At 42.3% G+C, this 23,733-nt stretch overlaps 1 long non-coding RNA gene and 1 pseudogene across 3 annotated transcripts; one reads left to right on the top strand and one right to left on the bottom strand.

Annotated features, from left to right (window-relative positions):
- Positions 1-1,435: 1,435 nt before the first annotated feature.
- Positions 1,436-6,742, bottom strand: LOC125531396 (uncharacterized; annotated as a pseudogene). Its single transcript, XR_015615508.1, has 5 exons — positions 6,466-6,742; positions 6,305-6,380; positions 3,586-3,920; positions 2,864-3,353; positions 1,436-1,842 (listed from the first exon to the last, which is right to left on the bottom strand). The product of XR_015615508.1 is annotated as an uncharacterized LOC125531396 (transcript).
- Positions 6,743-8,902: 2,160 nt separating this feature from the next.
- Positions 8,903-22,589, top strand: LOC147982755 (uncharacterized). Of its 2 annotated transcripts, XR_015615507.1 has the most exons (5): positions 8,903-11,067; positions 11,243-11,357; positions 12,166-12,287; positions 12,607-12,767; positions 20,045-22,589. It is a non-coding gene; the product is annotated as an uncharacterized LOC147982755 (long non-coding RNA). The 2 variants fall into 2 exon arrangements; XR_015615506.1 differs by lacking the exon at positions 20,045-22,589 and having other exon boundaries at positions 12,607-20,008.
- Positions 22,590-23,733: the final 1,144 nt, after the last annotated feature.

Genomic DNA, 23,733 nt, shown 5'->3' with positions numbered 1-23,733 from the left:
TCGCTATGGCTCACACGCAACAAGTTTACCATAGAAGGAACGTTCCCGTCGCACCCGACTAACATTATATGCAAATGCTCTATCCTCTTGCAGCAATGGAGTCCGTTGGCGAAGCGGAAGGACACTGATCTCATGAAGATAGCACAACTGCGGGTGCACCAAGTGTTTGTGGCGGCTAGGGAGCCGGCGATGCCTCCTTGACGATGGGGCATTCATTTTGTTTTCGCGAGCCTGCGTGCTTCTGCTCAGGGGCTTTGGCCTTGTAATCAGCTCGTAGCCCGGCTTTTGGACCCTTCTTAGACTATCGTTATTGTTGGGCCGTGTTGCTGTGAATGGGTGTGTGACCGTCTTTCTGATACTATGCCTGTTCTGTTGTGGGCTTTATTAATTTAAAGCCGGACGCTCCTAGCGTCTCCGTTCTAAAAAAATCCCACCAGGTTCTTCGAATGAAATAACTATATACAGGTCCGGGCAATAATATATGTTGCCAAACCCTTGATCCGATTTACAGCTCTGAATGTGACGTTTTCCGTGAAGTTTGAAAATATGGGATTTTTCTGCGATTGTGTTGCACTGTGTCAAGAAACATAGATGTGTGATTGTACATTCGCTTGCCTCTCTTACAATAGTTCGTTCCAAATGACATCATGAAATGCACAAATTATAATGGGTTGGACTGGTTTGAGTGGTTAAAAGAACATTTGGTTCGTGCATTAGTTGCACCGACTAGACATATATATGGAAAACGCACCAAGTGAAAATAGAAGTGTTGGCCATAAAAATGAAGAGGGTGGAGTGGATTCAGAGATAAACCACTCGTTCACACCACATACATCTAGAAATTTCATTAGTTAAAACTAAGCTAGATAATCTTGTTCTACAAAGCTCTATTAAGATAATAATTTTAGAATTGTGCATTACTTTTGTTTTCGAGAAACCTGATAGAAGCGTGTCATATTAATTGCATGTCATATTAATTTTTTGGTGAACTAAGCTACCCATGTAAATATACACACATACTAAAATAGGCACAAACACATATAAAAAATATATGTAACACAAGAATGATTATTTCTTAGTCCTAAAAATTAGAGTTCTACATTAGCACTGAAATGTTCTAATGGTAGACATTTGATTTGTATAACAACAAATACAGTTTCAATATTACCAATATAATTACGTTCATAATGTTGTGAACTACAATAGATGATATAGTTAATAATTTATAATAAAAAGTGTATCAATATTCCACTTGGTCAAGATTTAAGATATGAGTATAAAAATTAAAAATGTTTAGTATAAATAGTGTTTCTAGAAGTATCTACTCTAATACTTACAGCTCGTTTAGGAACCAGAGTTTCATTTCATTTGGTGAAAATGAAATGAAATCTTATTCCTGTGAGCATTTCATTTTGTGGGATCTGAATTCCAAGTTCAATTTTGTTGTTTTGCTGCCAGAGGGGATTTGTGAAATGAATGTCATATGCTGTTTGTCTGCTATGTGCATATCTCAATATGCACAATCAACACATTTACTATCTAAAAAATGACAATCAGCCCCCAAAAAACTGTGTATTTTTTCAGTGATCAAGATAAAAAAGATCTAGACAACATCATCTCCACACATTCAAACATTCAAATATAATAATCTATAATGTAGATAATAATAGTGATAACATCTTTGAAGAGTCATTAAAGGGTAAAATTTTGTGCTCGTCGGAAACAAAGATCTTCAAACCATTACAAATGCATTAGGACCATAAAAAATAAATCTTTGCATCCATTAAAGAGGCTTGAACTTGCATCTAGATCTTGGTTTGGCCTTCAGGCTTTGTTGTTACCCTACAGACATCATCAGAAGCATGTAAGCAAACTTACTGTAGTAGTTAGCAAATGTAAAGCTTTTAAAATACTGTCTTAATTTATTAATTGGCACAATTGAAAACTCATATTTTTCTTCTGTATAATAAGCTACAACACACAAAGTTATATATAAAAGGCAAAGAGGTCAAAAAGTCATCAATTTTGAAGAGTCACAACTCAAAATTCATGAGCGGTGAAACATTGAATCAAGTAGAAAACTCATGTTATTTTTCTTCGCGTTTGTAACTTGCACTCTGAAATCTGAAGTAACATAAACTCTACACTAAAGACAGATAGATGAAGTTTCCTCAAAGTCATGATATCTCTAAAGAGGGTCACAAGGTTCCCAATGAACACAAGAAAATTATGAGAAATGTTCAGCAATTGAACCTAATCAATGACAGGTTCATGGCTCCTTAACAAGGCATCACATTACTACCTCATATACTTGCAGTGTTTGTTTTCATGGTATTCAGGCCAACATGAGATTGAAGAATCTGTTTATCAAGCTACAAAAGCATAGACTAATCAAGACTCGACTTACAGTGAACTGCCGCATACCATTCAAAAATAACTACAGAAATATATTGACCCTAATTAAACAAACACAAGGTCCAATGACCATTCATTCCTCCATGATCTACTCCTACTAGAAGACAACAAGATCCCGAGCTGTTGAGCACTCTAAAGACCAAGGAATCTCAAATATTGCAGTGCTGGGTCTGGCCCTATAAATAAATGCATCAGACTGTTGTTTTCGAGATTGATTAGGCAAAGAGGTAAAAAGTTGCGTCATATGAATCATTAGTTCTGAAATCCCAGTTTATGATGAATGAGACAGGTAACCAGCTATAGTACACAATGCGACTGAAGAAAAAATTATGGTGGAGACGAGACCGAATCATAGAGGGGAAATCAAAAGGCAAGGGACACATGTTAACTAAACAACTATATTTCTCTAACTACGAGGGACATGAGCAGTCCATTTCTAGCAACATACCTTCATTGGTTGATTTGCTTGAGGATCCATTTCTTCTTCATCCTTTCAGGCAGCGCCATAAGAGCCTTGAACTTGCGGTCATCTGCTATGAGGATATCATAAGCTGCCAGCAAGTCATCATCATCAAGTCCAGCAATTGCATTGAGAGCATCAAGTATTTCTTCGGGAGAGGAGGGTTTATCGCGAGGAACAACTTGAGCAATATCAGCTTTGTAGGCGCTTGTAAAATTATCCAGTTTTTCACCAAGCATAGATGCAATTGAGTCATCTGATCGGTATCTTTCTTCTTCTGTTCCTCACCGGTTTGAGTAGAAGATGTCGCGGCAGACTCGATGTTGACATTGTTCACATTCTCCGCAGCCATTTCCGCAGCACTTTCAGCGGCGGTTCTGGCTCCGGTTCCCGTGGCATGATCCTTCGAGAAGACAAGGCTGATTGAGTCCCAAAACTTTATGACCTTATGCCTATAGCAAGCGGCATCTTTGTTTGCCTGCAAAACATGTAAGACAGATAGTCACATGTCATGGTGGAAAATGTAACACACATCCATCCAAACACCAAATACAAATCCAAAGAGAAAACATGGACATCATGATATATCAATACAAGTATGAGTGACAACAAAAGATAGTAATTAAGTAAGAAACTTGACCACATGAAAGATGAAACTGAATCTCATGGCCATGCCATGAATACATAGTTGCTTAATATGTAGTGCTTACCTTGACATAGTTGCTCCACACGTCCTCACTATCAACCATAAGCTTGTTATGGGTCCAATCCCACCCAAAACCACTCGTTGACAACATCTTGCTGACATTGACATAGTGTCTATCAATAGTCTTGCACCTTGATATGACATTCTCCTTTGTGATATCCACATTGCACTTGGCTCGAACATTATTGACAACTACAGTGAAAACATGCGGCTTCCACCCATTTTGAGCACGGTCCCCTCTATTGTAATGCTCCACGAACACATTCAACATTGCCTCGTCCATTTCATCCGTCCAGGAAGGTAGTTTCTACCTCCTCTCTTCTCCACATCCATATCTTCCTGCAAGCAACAATACATGTATGAGACAAACGTAGAATCGAGAGAGAGAGAGAGAGAGAGAGAGAGAGAGGGGGGTTCAAAAAATAGGCATATGAAATATATGAACATACAAATGAATGAATTCAATGATTGGCTCCCCCGCGTCTCCTTTGGTAATCTGCCCACATTTGATGAGCTAAGGTATCTCGCTTGTTGTTCCACTCAGTTGTTGATTCAACATGTCTAATCATGTTTGGTTCTTCGGGATGTTCGATGGCAGCATCATTTAACTGATTAGCCATGTCAATTAGCATTATATCATCCATCTCTCTCTGCCTATCTCTTAGAAAGTTATGCAATATGCAGCAAGCATTAATGACACGAATCTGCGAGATGGTATTATTGGCGAGTTAATAAAAACTAAAAATAAACGGAGGCTTGGTTTTGCAATATACCATGTGATACCTGATTCCGTATGCGAAAAAATGAACTAGTCCTCAAAATAGCCCGTCTCATCTTTAGTAGACCAAAAGTTCTCTCTATCACATTCCTAGCTGATGCATGTCGCATATTATATAACTCTCTTGGAGTTTGTGGGTTATTTCCATTAGCCGCCCATTCTTTCAAATGGTACCAGATTGACCGGTATGGAGCAAAGAAGCTCGGACCATTAGTGTACCTAGCATCTACAAGGTAGTATTTTCCTAATGTTTGCAAAAATAACAAGTATTAGATATTATATTTACATTGAAATATTATAACTTAGTTGTTCTACCGTACCAAGACAGAGAATTGCCATGTGGAACTCTAAAAGCGTCTTGTCGTGACATTGCATCTCGCAACACTCGTGAATCTGATGCAGAACCTTCCCATCCAGCTAAGACATACAAAAACTTCATATTCCGGTCACAAACACCAAGCACATTAGTGGTCACATCTTGCTTTCTATTCCTGTATCTACCTTGCTTGAGAGCGGAAACACGGACATCAACATGTGTGCCATCTAAAGCTCCTAGCCCATCTGGAAACCATTTCCATCTACTATCCTCAGGCTGCTCAGCTGAAGGGCTTGGTAACTTTATAAACTCATGAGACAAGGAAAGGACAGCTCTTAAGATCTCATTGAAATGCCTACTGATTGTCTCGAGTGCCCATCTATACGTGCTTTCAATTAACCGGTATTTCATCCCATGGCTTAGCACTAGCAGGAACATTGTGACTGATTCTTCAACTGACACATAAAATGTGTCCCCCAAACCACATCTTTCACGCAAGATAGCGCACAGGTCCACAAAGGACGGTTTAGTTAGGCGCAAACTATCAAAACAGTGCTTGTTAGAACCCTGATAAATTGATCTAAGCATCTGCATTCTAATCCTAATCTCTGCCTCATCCTCACTGAAATCATCAAGCTCTCTAATCTTCCTCTGACAATATGTGTGTTGAACTATCGCGACAACCGACACAAAAAATCCAGCAGCTGCCCTCTTCCTTTTCTTTCTCCTCTCATCCTCATGCAATGTGTTAATGTGCAAGTCCGACATCTATATTAAGATGAAGAAAACAACAATTGAGAAAGCACTCAAGCTTGATTACTAGTGGTACACAAAAAACTCATGCTCATTGCTTCTGTACATGCCTAGCTCATAGTGAAAAAAGCCCATAAATTGTGTATATATAATGACATAGGACTGTGTATATATAATGACAGAACATAGCATGTATATATAGTGTATATATAATGCCAGCGGAAGATTTTCTCATGCATTAAGTTGGATAAGAATTCTGAAGCTGGGGAAAATTAGGCTTCAGACAGCAAACAACAGAGACTAGCATCGCTGCAATCATCCTTTTGTCTCAACTAGTAAGGACCATTTTATTTATTTATTAAGACCAGCCTATGGAGACAAATGTTGTGCAGTATTGTAAAGAGAAAGAAGAACAGAACTTCAGAGGCCTCATTAGAATAACTAGTAAACAGAGTCTGCTCATATACAGTAAGCAGAGCGCTAGAATTTGATCACATACTGGTCACATAGTGGCTTACATAAATTTAATAGTCCGGTAGTGGGGAAGTTCAAACAAGGAGCTTGAATTATTTCGAGCAATGCTCCTAGATTATGTAGTGAACAAATATCTTGTTATTATAGCCTGCAGGCCACTATCTGTTTTCGTTCCCAAATCTGATGCATGGTTTAATTTGCCGGGACATGAAACTGAACAAAACAAGTGCATGGGTATCTACTAATCATATCTAAAGCAAGTGATGACCAGTCATATCAATTCTGAGGGTATGTACTAATCACCAGTCTATCACCATGGCAATACATGATAGGATTACCAAGCAGTTTGGTATGAGGCTTGACAAAACAGAGACCACGGAGAGAGGAGGCGAGCTGACCAACCATGGGTTGGCGGAGGAGTCGTCAAGAAGTCGATCTACTGTCTGGATCTGGTCGGTGACTGGAGGGAGGTGTGCTGCTGAACAGTGGGGTGAGGTTAGGGTTAGGGTTCAACCAAAAAAGATGCATCAGAGAGGGGGAGAAGAGAGGTGGAGGGAACCTACAAGGAGTTGAGATCTCGAAGGATGAGGGACGGGGCGTCGCCGGCGGAGGGTGCGTTGCCGTGAAATCCTGAGTAAAGAGGATGAGGGACGGGGCGTCGACGAAGGAGCTATTCACCGGCAGAGGGTGCGTCGCCGGCGGCCGAGAAGGCTGGATTCATGGCAGCTGTGGTGGTGGACGGGAGATTTGGCGGCGGCGGCGGGCGTCTGGGAAGGGTGGGGGAAGGGAGGGAGGAAGGGAGACGAGCGCGTCGGGACGAGGGGAGTGGCGAGAATGACGGGGGAGGGCACGGGATTTGGGGCTAGGCAAGTTTTAATTCTCTGGAATTTAAAAATGAAGTCCGACGGTCAATTCCGGTGCAGCCAAACGAGTAAATTCCGGAATTCGCAAATGAAATCCACTGAATTCGACCAAAATGATAGGAGCCAAACGAGCTGTTAGTGAACATTACCTGCATTCTCGTGAAACTTGTCATTATGCTTAATGTTGGGGTAAATGTGCACCTTACTAGGAATTAATTTGACAGAGTTTATATTTTGCGACATCAAAATTTACATATATGCAAGTGAAAGCGGCAATGCACAATCAGGTCGACAACATGGATCCACTAAACAGGTGGTTTCGCGACTTTGTAAAGTCTCCGCTACGGCCGCGTTCGGCTTTCTCTCCACTGGATTTCTTCACTAAGTTAATAATAGATCGTACTTAAGCTCTCCCATCTCATCAACACTGTTAATTTATTATGTTAGAAATACGCCCTAACGGCAATAGTAAATGTTATTATTTATTTTCATATTGTAATTAATATTCATTTTTCGTCCTACAATTGTAACGGTTATTTAGTCTACATATTAATGGGATTTGGAGGGAAACCCATTTTGCATGTGTGCAATAATAAACACATAATAGGTTCATAATCTCGCCTTTAAGAGCAACTCATGTTTTGCATGATGATCTTGTTTTCCCGATTATAGGGCATTGTTAAAGTAAGAAGCATGCAGACAACAATGGGAGCACATTGTTATCGAAACAATGGTGAACAGACCCGACCAAATGATAACACCATGAGAACACATCATCACATGTTACTGGTGTTGTCATACATAATTTAACGCTCACTTACTTCCTTAGACCGTGAGTGTATCAAGTACCTACATGTTGGAGGGTGTACTTCGGGTTGTTCTAACATTACACATAACATGGTGATTATAATGAAAGCTTTAGGATGCATTGGAAAATTATGTCCATGAAATTGATAGTCGAGATTGGGATTCACTCCTCCAACGATGGACAGATATTCTTTGGTCCCTCTTTGTGTTACTATATCCGTCGTCATCTGGCCAGACACAACATGCTACGATCATGGGGATGCCGGGACATGTAAACAAGGAAAGAACAAAACTAGTAACGAGGATAACTTGGTATGGTGATCAAGTGTTGCTTCACATGGATACCAATAAGTCTCACCTTTGGTTTTGTTATATTGTGAAAAAAGAGAACTGCGTGTCGGAACAATTTGTTCGCTCGATAATAATTCATGTAAGTGTAGGCGGGTCAATATGGATGTCCATGGTTCTGCTATTGACTATTGACCGGAAGGAGTTCCGGGTCATGTCTACATTTACCGAACCAGCTGCCGGGACACACGCTTAAGGATCATCGATTTGGTGAGTACTAGAAGTGCAAGAGTTTATGTGAATTGCACCAGACAAGTTTGGGAAGAAAAGAAAATGTTATGAAGAAAACCGGGAAAAACTGGAGAACCAAAAAAGTTCGGGGCAACCCTAGAAAACCTCTGGAAGGTCGTGGAAGGCTATGGAAGTTTCTAGAACCTCCATTCAAAGATGAAACAACTAAATTTTAGTTGCAAACTTTAGATAAAAGATTATAAGTCTATAGTACTCCATCCGTTCCATAATATAGAGTGTATATATTTTTTCAAAAGTCAAACTTTGATCAAGTTTATAAAGAAAACTCTTTATATCTAAAATACCACATATATAAAATATGAAACTGCGTCTTAGATGAATTTAATGATGTATGTTTGGCATTTTAGATGTAAATATTTTTCTCCAAAAACTTAGTCAAACATTACGAGGTTTGACTTTTCAAAAAATTATATGTCCTACGTTATGGAATGAGGGAGTATATTTTAGCACCACACCGTCTGACATAAATGGAGATGCTAGAATCTCATGGGGACGGACTCAGCCTGCTACCCCAACCACGCCCGACATCAGATGTATCGTTCTTATTTCCGTGGATGATGCATGGCCGGCACGGGAGAATATGTACTTGCAGCTAGCTTCTGCTGTCGTTGGTTGGTAAAATAATGAAGTAATATATATTTTGTATTTATAAGCAGTACGGATAATGACATGCTAACAACCGTATCTGGCAACAATTTTCCAGATGATGAGCACATGAGCGTGACCCTAATTGTCAGTATATGTCAATAACACTTGGACGCAAGCATTCGTTCTTTCCCACCGTCGGCGCTAGGCCACCCCGCCTCGTTCCTCCTCCCTCCGCCGTCGCCAGCGGCCGCCGTGCGGTGGTTGGCGGCGGCGGGGCGTCCCTGCGTGCTCCCCCGACCGGACGCGCGCCCCCCTCCATCCCATCCTCGCCGGCGACCACTCCTCCCCGTCAACCCATCCCGGCGCGGCGCTCACCCCCGGATCTGGCTGCTGCGGCGCCGACCATGGTGGTCGTCGTCCTTGCCGTGCTCTGGGGGCAGCCTAGGATCCAGCCCCTGCCTGGCCGCCATGCTAGCCTCCCTCCCAGATCTGTGCTGGTGGCGGCCGGCGGGAGGCTGGCAAGGGGTTGTGGCCCCTCTGCTCGGCCTGGGTGTGCTGCCCCTGCTCCCGCTGCCGCGTTGGTTGGGGATTTGGGGTTCACTCCCGGCTGGATCTGGGTCTGGCGTGTTCGTCCGCTGCAGGCCCCTTTCCGGGTGGTTGTCATGGTGGTGCTGGTCCGTCGTTCTAGGGTGGTGTTGGGGCTGTTCGCGATGTTGGTGGAGATGCTCGTGGTGGGTGGATGCCGGGGCGGCGGCCTCGGGTGCGTGGGCGGTGCCGGCTCTGCGGCGAGCGGCGGCCGCGAGTGCTGTACCACAACTTTGGTCGCGCGGGCGACGAGGTTGTGGCTCGTGTGCAGGCTCCGGTGAAGATCGAGGTCCTCTGCCAGTGGATGCACCCACCGGTCCGATCCGGCCATGGCAGCTTCGCCGCGATGGCTCGTGCTCTCGGGTCCGGGTGGTTGGGCGTGGAGTGTGGGACCGGGGGAAACCCTTGGCCTTTGGCGGCCACGGCGAGGCCGGCTCCAATTTTTGGAGTCGGTCCCCTTCTTGGAGGCCTGGTCGAGATCCCCTGCCGCCTCCTTCTTCCTCACTCCTGCTTGGGCGAAAGCCCTGGTTCCCCTTGTGGGCGGCGGTGGCATGTCGATGGCGTTACCTCCCTGTTACCTCCCTGGAGGCGTTGTCTGGGGTTCGCGGGGGTGTGGATGGTGCTTCTCTGCTTGCTGAGGACCAGGTGGCGGCGATCTGCTCATTGTTCTTCATCTTCTCCGCGAGGTCTTCGTCTTGTGCCGGCATTCTTCAGCTTGCGTCTGGACGTGTGGTTATCATCTGGTGGTGGTGAGGTTGTGGCAATCCTGCAGAGGTGGTGCTCTGCTCCCTCATGCCTGGGCTGCCAGCCGGCTGTGTCCATTCGGCTCTATGGCGAGCACTCTGCCTTCCGACGGTGCGGCGCCCTTCGAGCCAGGGCGAGAAGACAGGGGTCTTCTTCAGAGGTAGAAGCATTTGGCTTGTCGATCTTGGCATGTTCTGCAGGAGAAGGCGAGGAGATGTTGGTTGTCGATGCTGGTTCGTGCTAACCCTCACCCTGCTGTTGGTGTGGCTGCTCTCTTGGCGTGTGACCTTGGTGATCCTGGCTAGGCTCCTTTTAATATCTTGTGTTTGCAAGTATCACTACTTGGTTGTAAGCTGTTACAGCTCTCTGTATCTTTGCCGTTTCCTGTTTCCTGTTTCTTTACTTTGTAACTACTCTGTATCACTACTTTGTAACTACTTGGTTGCTGTTTCCCGATTCACCCAGATTCCCTAACCAATCCTTTTCAAACATAAAGCCCTGCGTCCTCATAAATCCCGGGATTCCCCATCACCTCCCTAATCTGATTCATACTTCTCGTTACTTGAGCGGACCCCCTCTGGCCAGACTTCCTGGAATCCTCTCGACCCCTCCCATCAACACATACCTGATCCACCCATGATCGCATTGCGACTTCCATCTTCTTCTTCCAGATTTCCCGTAGACCAAGCGCGCGGGTCCTCCTCATGGTTGGATTGGGTGTTCGTGGTAGCCGCCGGCGAGGCGCGAACGCTCCCGGAGAAGAGTCGCCCCTAGTCAAGCCAGAATGTCGGGCGTCATTTTTTTTGGTTATTATCCCTGGTTTTTTATTAATAACTGGCTTTGGTTTTCTGATGACTACGCGGTTAGCAGTGTGGTTTGGTACCGCGTTACGCGGTTCGGACGCCCAGGTCTCCTTAGTAGCTTCGTCACGACATGACAGCAATCTTTCCTGTTCATTCAAAAATGAAAATGAATCAGGTATGACGGAAAGACTTCCAAGTTTCCACACTTATTTTTTTATGACTGAAAAGATTTCACACTTGTGTATGTATGACCGAGTCAAGTCAACGTCGCGTGTTTCCTTATGTTTCGTCCTGTCATCCACATTGTGCACCTGCTATAATTTGCTTATAATGTTCCCTCTTGTCATCAGCAAGGCGCACCTACTCTAATTTGCCTCGTCACAGTTCTGCATCCCCGGTTGGTGGCTTGTTCTCACCAGCGAAGAGCAAAGGACGTCATTGACTTCCTTCCAGCTTTCTCTCGAGGTTAGTGTTCTATACCCAATTTTGCTTAATTACTTGCGCTCTTTGTACCTCGCAAACCATCACGAAATGATCCAGATTTCCAGTGATCGATACACATGTCGTTCGCGCGATTTCCAGTGATCAACCATGCACTATGTGTGCTACATGCTAGACATATGCACACTTCGTCTTTGAATGGAGGATATTTTCTGGGTCGGGAAGAAGAAGAAGAAGAACGCCCAGGCTAACATCCTCCTTTTCCTTCTGTGGCGTAGCTCTCAATTCTTGAAGCAGGGCCGTGGATATGTCAGGCAATTGAGTTTTTTTTAGTTGTTGCTGTTGCTGTTGCTGTGAGTCGATTATCTCCTGCTCCTTCTGCTTCCTCCTTTTATCTTCCTCCCTCAGCCTCTGCTCCACCTCCCCGGCCAAACTCCAGCTTCCTCCAGCCACCGTGTGTCTTAATGTTTTTCTTTACTTTTTGGTTTTCTCTTTTCAATTTTCTACTTTCCTTTTTTTCAGTGTTGTGTTTTGTTCCTTTTTCGCCTGTGTCAAATAATTGCATTTTCCCTTTGTAGGAGTATATTTTTCTCTATTTCCCATTTCTATATGAAAATTTTCTTGAAGGAAACACATACTATGTTTTATAGAGTAGTACTAGCTACATGGATATTTAATTTTGAATATGTGATTTTTATTTATGCTCGGCAGTTTTTGTATGTTTTTTTCGTGGGGAAGTTTGTATGTGAACATGTCTTTTTAAAATACATGAACATTACTTTTAAGCTTTTTATTATTTCCTTTCACACTCTTACATTTCCACTTTTATCAGTTTCTGTTCTGTCACAATCGAAGATGAAGAAGTACCCAGCTTATAGATTGACGAGTGCAAATTTATAGTCAGGCATGTGAGGACTGAAGACGAGGCTAATAGGCAGGAATGGGTGCAGAAATGTGAGGACTTTTTAAGTCCGTATGTACATCTTCATTTATTGTTGCACATAATCTCAGGAAATATCCCCCCAACAAAATTTAATATATGCATATAGATTATGCATGTTCTAAGTCAATTTTAATAAAGTTTGACCAAATATGTAAAGAAAAACATCAATATCCACAATATGTACATATATAGAAGCATATATAATCCATGTTTCTAGTTTATAAAGAATTACCCCGCAAAAAAATGGTGTATAGAGAATAATACCAAGTTTATGCAGGAGTATCTTCCTATCCTATAATAGCTTAATTAATGTTTCACTATCTCATGCAGGTAACGGTAAACTTAAAAGACAGAGGTTGCATGCAATGTGCATGTATGCATCACACAAGATGGACATTTTACCGGTGCCTACATGTGTCGAGATTGCATTCAGAAGTGTGGACGTCAACCACAGAAATATGGCCTGAGGAACTAGAAGCTATATAAGAAAGGTACACACGTATGATCCATATCATAAGAATTCAAATCGAATGATATAGTAGATGTAAAAGCATGTCTAACTTACAATTATTTACTCAGCTTACACTAATTTGTTGTATTATTTGGCGTCTACTTCGTAGAATGCTCATATGAGGTCATGATATATAGTGGTATAGTACTGCACCTTGGTAGTATATGCCAATCTATTTCGGTCCCTTTAGACATGTAGAAACTTTAAAACATATACACTCGAAATAGGCTTTCACCCTGCTTTATAAACAAAGCAACCACAACAACCAATCAACAACTACAAGTGCAAAAAATAAAAGATAGCAACATAGCCATCTTTTAAAAAAGGCGATGCAAAACTCTCTATAAGATCATCAACCATGCTGTCAGAAATTTGACCACAAAGTCAAAAGCACACTGCAAAAAGATCTACGGGGTAACAATCTTGTTGTGTGTAGTCTATATGGCCCAGGTCATGGCCGAGAACGCTAGGTGTCTCCTCCTACCAGTACGGTTGGCGTGAGCCTCCAGAACTCGCCCATATCTGGGGACTGCCACAGGTCCAGAGCCTCACAGACCCCACAGAGAGAAATGGGCCATCGCCAGACCCGTTCTGCTTTGCCACCTCCTTCCCCGAGGAGAGGCAACCTCGTAAGAGCTGCCACAAGAAAATCCTTATCTTCAGTGGAAATGGTGCTTTCCAGATAGGAATGGTCACAAGAATAGGTGTTGAGCGAACAGAGAATATCCCGTCGGGGACGAGGTGCCAGGACAATCGCCAGTTTTGACAAGAAAATGGTTGTGCATCAGCAATATGAATAAGTCAACATGACCGCTGACCATCACAAACACATTGAGGAACATCGATTGTCATATACATACATTGGAGTGAATTAGACACAGCAAATAAGATAACATATGCATTACATTTGACTGAACGTGGCAATTCAGACACTACGAAAGTTACATGACATTGGAGTTACAGAAATAGTCCACATATTTGTCCTTTTAGTCCCTAGATGAATATATTTCAAACTTGTTTTTGTAACTCAAAACTATGTTTTCTTTTTTCTCATTTAGTGACAAATCTGACTCTTACGGAGCAATGGATCGATCCATGCGCTTTCATAGATAGATCGTTCATCCATGAATAAAACTTTCATACTTGGTTCAAATTTAAGTCTCAATTTGGCTCGGTGTCAAAAAACACTCGTCTCTAGACTGGAGGCACGGAGAGTTCTACTTCCTGCTTGCAGCTGTGGTCCACTGCATCTATTCGGACGGAGTGGATGCGGGTCTTGCGGTATAGCAGCCAGGAGTATACACCTATTTGCACAGTTGTGGACACAATGCCCATGACATTCGGTACCTGCACACACATAATGATAGCAATGAGCAAGTGTAGCATTCATACAATGGAGATATTATTACAACATTGAGTAGATCAGAACATAAGTTTGTTCACATAGGGATCTTCGGTACGATGAATTATATTGATGGCACCGGGGATAGATATTAAGTACCACGACGTAGGGGTTGACCGGGACGGTCATGAAGCCGTAGGGAGCCCAAGTACATGCACTTAAGAGGGAGAGGACGGCCATGATTAGTGGATTCTTGTCGTTGACCTGCTTGGTCTTCATGATCACCATCACCTGGTGTACAAATACGATCGGTTTCAATCGACCAACGAGAAAACGGACAATAGATTGATAATCATGCTAGGAAGTGCAATTCACCGGCCATAGCTTGCACTTACCAGATCATATGCTGGAACAATTTGTGTAGATGCTCCCGATATCGAAGCCATGACATCGACAAAAGTACTACTCCACCTATGAGTGATGAGCACCATCGCGGCTACTAATACTGCCGTTATTAAGGCGACAACCAAGAATACGTAAAGAATGAATACGGCATGCCAACGCTTGGTCTGTTCCGCAAACGTGATGTAGAAGGTGGTGTAGGAAAAGTGAACAACGATTCCCATTCCACTGACAACGAAGAGCAGGAGCTTGTTGGGGAGATCCGTCGAGGCATACAGTGTCCACATCACGCTGTTGAAGAATGCCAAGACATGTCCATATACCTTCCGATCTCCTACAGACCCTTTCTCCCAAACAGGTATCACCATAGTGCACCTGTGCGAACAAGACAAATGGATGGCCACTTAGGTAAAAAAAAACAGGAGTGCCAGTATTTTGTTGAATTTTATTGTAGCCGGATGATGAACTTTAGAATAATCAAAAATAGCTAGGCTACATGCATCACTGAGGCTGAGGGCGTTCCACACTTTTCAGAAAAGGGTAAAAACCCACGAGGACAATTTTTCCACAAGTATATGAGGTCCAACACGTATCCAATAGTATCACTTTCCGGATTATTGCACATAGGAGTGCTGCGTTTTACTCCCTCACATAGAGCATCTCCAATAGTATCACTTTTTAGATTATTGGAGTTGTTGCTTTGGGGTTCCCTAATGTCCCGTAAGTCAGTTGTTGTTCGCTCTATCTTTCTTTCACTAGTAGCGACTTCTGCTGGAGCGACTAGTGTTGAACTTTGGGGCTAGGAAGGCGGCAGGCGATGGCGGGCGGGATGCGCCGGGAGGTGAACTCGGTCCAGGATGCGTGCGAGCAATGAACTCCATCTGCATGGTCGGGTGAGTACGACCCTAATAAGGCCCCACATGCTCCGGAGAGGCATGGCCATGGAGTTCCATGACGAATATGTAGGCACGTCTGACAGTGGAGCAACATAGGGTAGCAGTGGGACTCAAATGGCTAAAAATGGGGCGGATAGAGTGGACGAGGCGGTAGAAGCAGTGAGCTTCGACTACCACAAGGCACTAGGACGTGTGGGGGTGGGTCGAGGGAGGTAGGGCGGTGGAAGTTTGTGCGGCACAAAAACAATTGTTAGGGGAGTTGTATTTCACCCTCTACATGGGGGAGTTGGGTGGAGCCACCAAACATGCGAAGACGACTACTGGGGTCTAGAGGAGAACCTAGTCACACCACCGCCAGAGGGGGCGTCGGAAAAGCCCGTGTGTGCCCCACGGAAGGTGGTGGCGATGCATTCCGTGGTGCACGTGCGGTGGTGGGCCTTGGCTAATGGCTAAGCGCTGGTGCCGGCTTGGTGGCCCCAGTTCTTTCCTTCACTATTGGTGGGGATTGTGGCGGGGGGACAACGCTATGGCTGGAGCACAGGATCCCCAGTGGCTGGGTCTGAGTACGGGGAAGATGCATGGCTTCCAGAAGCATGCGGAGGCACCGCCGACATGTGTCAGGAGTGCAGGTTCCCGATGGAGGTGCTCAATGTGGCGATGCTTGGCTGATTCGTGGACCTGGCTGACAGAGGTCTCGATGTGGTCGGCACCATCCTATGGGTGGCGGCATAGGACGCCCACTCAAGCTATGGATTGCAGTGGCCACCATAAAGTCTTCAAGAAGGTTTCTCTTCCCAGAGCCGGTGGCCACTATCAGCGACTCGTACTGGCGACTTTGCGAGATGCAACTGAAGTGCTCTATTTTTATACTATTGTGAGTTTTGGACATATTTTTGAAGTCACGACTCGTACTTGTTATAGTACATGTACATATTTTTATACTATCGTGGGTTTTGGAGGCTCTCACTCTGGCTAGTTTTTGTTTGGCGATGCGATGCAACCTATCAACAATGGCTTGACATACAGGGTGTTGTGTAGTAGCGGCAGTGGGATTTCTTGCCCAACGCATGTACATGCTGGGATCGAGGAAAAGTGGTAGCAACAACACATGATTGATATCGATTTGGTGGCGCTTCGCGAGTACCCGGTCTTGAGCTCCGGGGTGAAAATCCTAGGTCTAACCCAGGTTGGTTATACCTATCAATGGCAATGTTTTTTTGTCTTTACCTTGTTGGAGGCATTGCTCGGATATGCGGAGACTTGTTCTTCACGGTGAAAACATAGAATCTTGTCTTTGATGGTTGGATCCGGTGTAGGCGGTGACACTCGAGCATCGTTCCCTTCATGTAGACATTGCTATTGAAGAACCTCATTTTCCTTGTGGTGTCAACAGATGGTTGGAGCAGCAATGGTCATTCTTGTACTTTTTTTTAATCATTGTTTTGAAGTTTTTTCTCTTTTTCCTTGCTTAGGTATAGCTTTGATATTGTATGACTTTCCTATTTATCGGTGTGCTTATTGTGTGTGTGCAACGGTGTTGGCTATGTGCATACTAGCTATGCAAAGGTCAGGTGTGTGCTCATTGTGTTTGCATCAACTGGATGATTCGTTTTTAGTGAGTAAAATTCACCCTTTTGTCGAAAACATGGGGGGGTTGGGGGAAAATGTTGGTGTTCACCAAAAACTATGTGGACTGAGGATCCTATTGCAGGGATGCTAGAGTACCTAAATCCCCAATAGCGTCGTTATTTTTGGGACTGGTGGCTCTTACCATGATGACTTTGTACGTGCTTAAAGAGGGCGTTGGCACGCAGCTTAAAAATAAGTAGATTCAAATGTTTGATGTCGAAAAGTTGTTATGTTGGGGAAGTGGTTGTGAGCAATGTAGCCGTTTTTTGGCAAACCAGTTGTGTGAGTTATCAATTGAGTGAAAAGTATAAAATACCTCTGTGAGATGCCGAGAGGCTGTTTATGGATCGATTCAATGATAATAACTTGAGTTAGCTGTGTTTCACTAAGCTTGAGTGTTAGTGTATATACACATCACTATAGTACAAGCATGATGTTTTTGTTACTTTCTCTCTATGTTTGTAATGATATATGGCATCGTTAATATCGATCACTAATTAATGCACCACCAAACTTTTGATCTACTAGAGGTGGTGGAAGACAATGAATATAGGGTGGTGCTTGAAGGGATCTCGACGGGGATGAAGGTGACTCGATGGTTTTACCCAGTTTTGAGGCTACCAGACGGTTTGGAGCCCTACATCCCGCCTATCTATCTTTATTGATCATTGAGAGAATTATCAGGTTGGTAATATCGTAGCTAGTTTCGAAGGGTATGATACGATTGGGTGATGCCACATTTGCAAGTGTATCTCTCACTACCACTACTCCAGAACTGCTTACATGTGGGGCCTCACTAGTGGTGCGCGGCCATATGCACCCGCCATTGGTAATTTGGCCACTTACGAGTGGAGGGCGGCATTTTGTCCCACCACTTGTATGCAGGTACCAATGGTAGGCACCATTTCCTGCCCGCCGCGGGTAACATGGGCTCTGGCAAGCGGTGCGCCAAGCACACCAGTGACAGGTCAATTTTCGTGAGCGCCACTTGTCAATCACATACTAGTGTTGGGCAGGTAGCAAACATCCGTCACTAGTAACATGGCCCCCTATTTCATCCACAATAGTCATGGTGGCCACAGGTACATTCTTAGGTTTTTTTTGTTTATTAAGGGTTTATGGTATTTTGGGGTTTCAATGTTTTATGGTGTTGTATGAAAAATGTTTGAACTTTTTAGGTTCCATTTGCTATATTTAGGCATTACACGAATATATTTCTATTTAATTTTGAATATAATTCGCATTTCAACTAAAATTACATTAAATGAAAACTTGGACGAAAGGTAATATTGAAGGTAGTTTGCATATATTGGGTATCATGAATCAATTGCTTGGAAATTTGAAACATGATGGGAAGTTCAATCATTTCTTGCATTTCAAAATACATACTCAAGAACTAAATAGTTCACTTGTAATTGCTTCCAAGCATTTTTTGCATCTATGAGCTGAATACATGCTCAAGAACTTGCACCAATTTTTTGGCATCTTTTAATGTACATGTAGTTCAAATTAGTATATCCACAGCTAGAAATGCACTAAATGCCCTAAAAATAATCCCTCTATTCTAGAATATAAGGTCTGTCAATTTTCGTGTAAGTCAAATACATGTATGTTTGAAAAAGATTACAGAACAAAATATAAATTTCTGCTATAATAAATAAATAAGTAAATATGAGAACACATTCATAATAGATTTTATAAATATTATAATAACTAAATAAATATGATAAAAAATAATATTACAAGTATTAATTCATTTTTCTAAAAACTTCATCAAGCATGCAAAAGTTAGACTTTTGGAAAAAGTAATACAACTTATATTTTGGAATGGAGGGAGTATCAAACTAACCTAGAAATGTGCCAAATCTTTACATGTAACTCGCTATGGTGTATCTTCAACATACAAAAAGTTCCAATGGAAAGCTCTCCTTCAAACCTAATACAATCCCATTGAAACTATGATTTTCCCCATAGATTCTCCACTTTCTTAGCGAAGTGCATCAAAACTTCCCTATGACTCAATGTTTTGCCACACCCTCTAGGTGCCATACCTTTATACCATTCCACGTCTCATCTTTTTCAGACTTCATTTACATAAAAACAACCATTACCTCTATTAAATAGCTTGAAATTCATTGAATGCACTAAAATAACAAATTTACCCAAAAAAGTGCCAAAGTTTTATAAGGAGCTTCTAATGTTGTATCTTCCTCCCCGAAAAGCTGGACTCCAACTATAACAATTAAAGAGTAAGCCATTAGAAAAAGAGAAACAAACTAAAAAATTACCAGTGGCGGGCGCCTCGAAACACTCGCCACTGGAAAACTATAGTAGTGGTGGCCAAGGGACTACTCCACTGTTGATTTCTTAGGAATCCCTAAAGTCTAGGTTTTACTGATAAGACTTGTGGTTCTTCTGTTATCTATTTTAGTGCATGTTTAGGTCTGCAATTTTATGCTTTCCTTATTATTGTGTGTACCAAATTATCCACTGGTCTCCTTTCTAGTACTTGCTCTATCTATGTAGGTTCTTGTTATAATACATGGACATATTTTAATACTAGTTTTTGTTATTATTAGCATGGATCACTCCTCCGTAAAATGGTTAAGGAACCGTTGATCATTCATATTGGTGATTGGCCCCATATGGCCATGTCTGGACAAGTATCAACTATATGCTAGAAATGGGCGTACGTGTTTGATCTATGTTGTATGTTTGTGTATGGATTTGAGGGTTTGGATATGAGGGGGTGGCTGCGGATGCAAACGAATGTGAGGCTGGTCGGCGCTGTCCGCGGACATATCTGGGCGTGTCCTCGGACATATAGGGCGTCAAATTATCTATGTCTGGTTGGAGATGCTCTTACAGTTATAGCACTCGTGTTTCTAATCAGCTGCATAATTTTCATAGTTCAATAGAAACATTGACAATGACACCCTTAGGTTATAGCTTCCATATTTTTGACTAATGACGAAAATATACTTTCAGAAGCATGATATGTGTTGCTGGATACATGAAGATCATGGTGGTTCTCGTTTGGAATTGTGTGAGCCTACTACTTGGTTCAGGTGAATACTCAAATTAGTGGGCAAGGTTTGTGAACCGGTGAGTCTGTACCCTCTTTCCGCATGCTCTGTGATCAATTTGTTTTCTCAATTCTGGTGATTCTTCTTTTGTTTGCTCTCTCAACAATCCCCATCAATTCTTCTTTACAATCATATGTACATTGCTTTGCCAGTACATTTGTTCTTGAACTAATTATGGGCCAAATTCCACTACATAACTTGCGCTAAGATATAATATAAATTGTACTACTTCACCTCGTGCAATTCTAAGAATGGCATTGTGTATTTAGTTTTTCTACCTTCTATGACACACTAGTGTTTTCTTAGTTTGACACAACATACAACTGTCAGGTAACTTCAGTTGATATGAATGTGTCAAATTTCCACATCCTATATACTCAAATAATGTGAAGTACCTTTGTCTTTCTGCAAGTTATGTGGAGCATTTTGGTCAATCTTCTCAAAAGATCTATAAATGGATAACAGGGAAGAGATAAATCATCAACCTTCATATAAAAAAGATGATGGTACCCATTGATCTTCTACATAGTGCAAATTATTGCTATGAATATGATATATGAGCCTACTGTTCATGTTTATATAATAAATGGCACAAAAAGTATTCTAGCTTTTCTACACATCATACTTGCTAACATGGCATGAAATCTAGAATTGATATATAAATATGTGCTTTTATTATTCATTTCTCGTGGTTCTTTTGTTTACAACTGATTATACCTTCTCGTAGTTGTACAGTGCATTAATACAAAGGACACCTACTTTTATGCAAGTTGCATAGACAGAGGGAAATCCAGTTTGCCAAATTCAGTTTTCTAGAAAAGATAAGGCTGCATTTGGCTGCTCGGTATTTTCGGAGTTTTCAGATAATACCATGTTTTTTTAGATACCCCGGTTTTAAATACTTTGACGTGTTTGGCTTCAACAAATATTGCAGTTTTATAAACCATAGTATATCTAAAACCATGTTTTTTTGCTGTATTTGAAAAGAGGTCCCAACCTCTTTTTTCTAAACTGAGAAAGGCTCGCTCGAGTACATCTTCTTCCTGGCTGTTGATCTCTTCAATCATTGACTATTGTGCTAGCACAACAAAAGGCAGCTTTTTGATTAGATCGTGCTAGATGTTTGATCCTATTGGATGGCGCACATACACATACGAATGCCATGATTTAGCATTGACTGGGAGCACAACCGCATGCACAAAGGTTTAGATCATGCAGTAGATCAATTTATACTTGGAGCATAGTTGTACAGAGCAGGCTATAGCCGATCGATTCCATGCCGCCAGAGGTACAAGATAACTCTACTACATATCCTAGCATCTAGGAGAGAGGACATGCGCGTTCATGACAAGGCTACATGCAAGCGGCGGGCGGCGGCCTTTAATTAACACAAGCTGATCATGTCATTGTATAACTACTTGAGTGTAGCTCAGTTGGGTTCAGCTAGCTATTTTCAAGATTATCCATGCAATGAGTAGTCAAAATCAGAAAACAGAAAAAACTGCACTTGCCAAACACATTGGTAGTTTTGCTAAAACTGAGAAAAATTGCTGTTTTAAAAAACCGGAGTATTCATTGTCGACACATTGAAATACTGAGGTTTTCATTTACTATGGTTTTGAAAAAACTGCGTTGCCAAACTAGGCCTAAGTCTGGAGATACTTTTAGCACACAGCCCACTAAAAAACTACTACATATATTACAAATGCAATTTGACAATGTGCAATGTGAAAATGCACGAGCAAACTCTTTAAGTACGTGCAACTAGCATACTGAACGAACCCCGGCACATGTGCGGCTTGATTTTTTTACATGCGTTTGATAAATTGAAGTCAGTTATTATTCTTTATGTCTAAATCGATGTTGCTACTAGTCTAACCTAGTTATGACAGCTCCATCCATTGTGATTCTCAATATGGAAAAATCAACCAAGTATGCAAACACAGACTTCTGATCCCAGTCCACCAATTCATTTTGGAGATATTTACATACATAGTTAAATCTAAACAAGATAGCCTAGATGTAAGTTAATAGTCAGATCCTCCACCCGCCTTAAAGCAAGATGTATTGAATATAATTAGTGAAAACACTTTAAACAGAATACATATATTATACATGAGGATTTAACTTTATTACATGCATATACGTTTTGGTTGTCGTGAGCACTTGTCTCCTGGACCACACATGCATCTCCTGACGTTTACCTCACCCTTGAAAGGTATCCCTCTGTAATAAAATATAAGACGTTTTTGCATTTTAATTTGAACAGCAAAAATTGAAATTGGGGGTAGTAGACAAGCTTGTATCAACGGCTAAACCCTAAACCCTAGGGAGTTTATAACCTGATTTCGTTTCTTCCCGGCTTACAACAGACAAGCTTGTATCAACGGCTACTGCCCCCAATGCAAGGCTCCCTTGGCTCTCTTGATGGCAAGCTACGTGGCACCACCCCCCCCCCCCCCCCCCCACACACACACACACACACCACCGCCGCCACCACTCAAGGCAAGTTATCTTTTTCATTGGCTATATAATGGATATTACGATGAATGCAATAGCTGAAAGTACTCATAATGGGTGGAATTAAGTCAACGTTTTGTCTGGACAGTAGATATACTCATTACAAAAGGATCATATAATTGACATACAATATCACAAGCCACATTTTGCTTGTAGGTGCATAAATGAACTTTATTTCAGAGCAACCGGTTAACTTCCTAGAATGTGGTATTATCTATCCCGATAAATACGACTTCCATCGAATACGGCTTTCTATAGAATTCTATACTAAGCTAATCTAGAATACCTTTTTGTAATAACTAGTCACGATTAGGTTAATCCTGTCTAGTACGTACTTGTAGACTACACAGAGTCGGTTATGTCCTAGGGAGTTTACTTGCTATTCAAACATGTAAACTACTCATGTATAATCATCCCAGATTAAAGCCATCAATTGTGTCATGGTCGCTTCATGCGTCCATGAAAGAATTGATTTGTTTCACACATGTATTTGTGCAGCCATAGCAATTAATCAAGTTGAAAGGTTCCTGTCTCCAAGTAACTGTGCTGCCGGTTAGATAGCGGCAGCAGCTTCTCTTCATCTCTTCTTGAAGTAGCGGCGCCGGCCACGCCACCAACTCCTACAAGTCAATGCTGATGTCACCGATGCCGTTGGCGCCGGTAAGTCAGCCACCAGGTGAGAGCAATCTCTCTTCACCCCTTCTCCATGTAGCGGCGCCGGCCTCATTCTATTTCCTCTCTGAATCCCCATCCATATTGCCGCCGTGCTGCTCCTTGTCGCTGTCCGTGCTGCTGTTGCCGCCCATCACCCCAACCTTCTCCTTGTCGTTCCTGTCATCCATCATGGCCTTTTCTCCGTCGTCATTTTGGATGTGCTTTTTGTTGTCTGCAACTTCAGATCGGCTGCAAAGAATTTGTACTTCATACTTGAACTAATCTGTGACAAGTTTGTGCTTTCAATCTTTCATATAATGCAATGTAAGTTAATTTTTCAGATTACTGAACTTCCACCAGTACTTTGGACACTGCTTGAACTCCATCAGTGCTTGACCTCTGTAGTGAATCTTTCAT

This window comes from Triticum urartu, chromosome 2A, assembly GCF_056163025.1.
Source record: "Triticum urartu cultivar PI428250 chromosome 2A, HENAU_Tu73, whole genome shotgun sequence".
In the NCBI taxonomy this organism is placed as follows: domain Eukaryota; kingdom Viridiplantae; phylum Streptophyta; class Magnoliopsida; order Poales; family Poaceae; genus Triticum; species Triticum urartu.
This window is presented reverse-complemented; position numbering and strand designations above follow the sequence as displayed.